This window comes from Antrostomus carolinensis, unplaced genomic scaffold (genome assembly GCF_000700745.2).
Source record: "Antrostomus carolinensis isolate BGI_N321 unplaced genomic scaffold, ASM70074v2 scaffold11471, whole genome shotgun sequence".
In the NCBI taxonomy this organism is placed as follows: domain Eukaryota; kingdom Metazoa; phylum Chordata; class Aves; order Caprimulgiformes; family Caprimulgidae; genus Antrostomus; species Antrostomus carolinensis.
The window spans coordinates 42,677-42,893 of NW_010292021.1; positions in this window are offsets into that span (position 1 = coordinate 42,677).

A 217-nucleotide genomic window follows, 5' to 3' on the forward strand; every position below is an offset into this window, starting at 1 on the left:
GGGTGGATGGAGTCAACGTGCCCTGACTGTGTTGGGGGCTGATGAGTCTCTGTCATGCCTTGAGTGAGAGGAGCTGCCTTTCTCTGGTGTTTGCCCCCTTACCCCTCTCTGGCCCTTTGCCCCTCAGAGCTGTTTTTTGAGCCCTTTTGCCTTTCTGCATCATGGTCCCTGCTTCTCCGACACGACACAGCACTGCAAGTTGCACTTTGATTTTCCT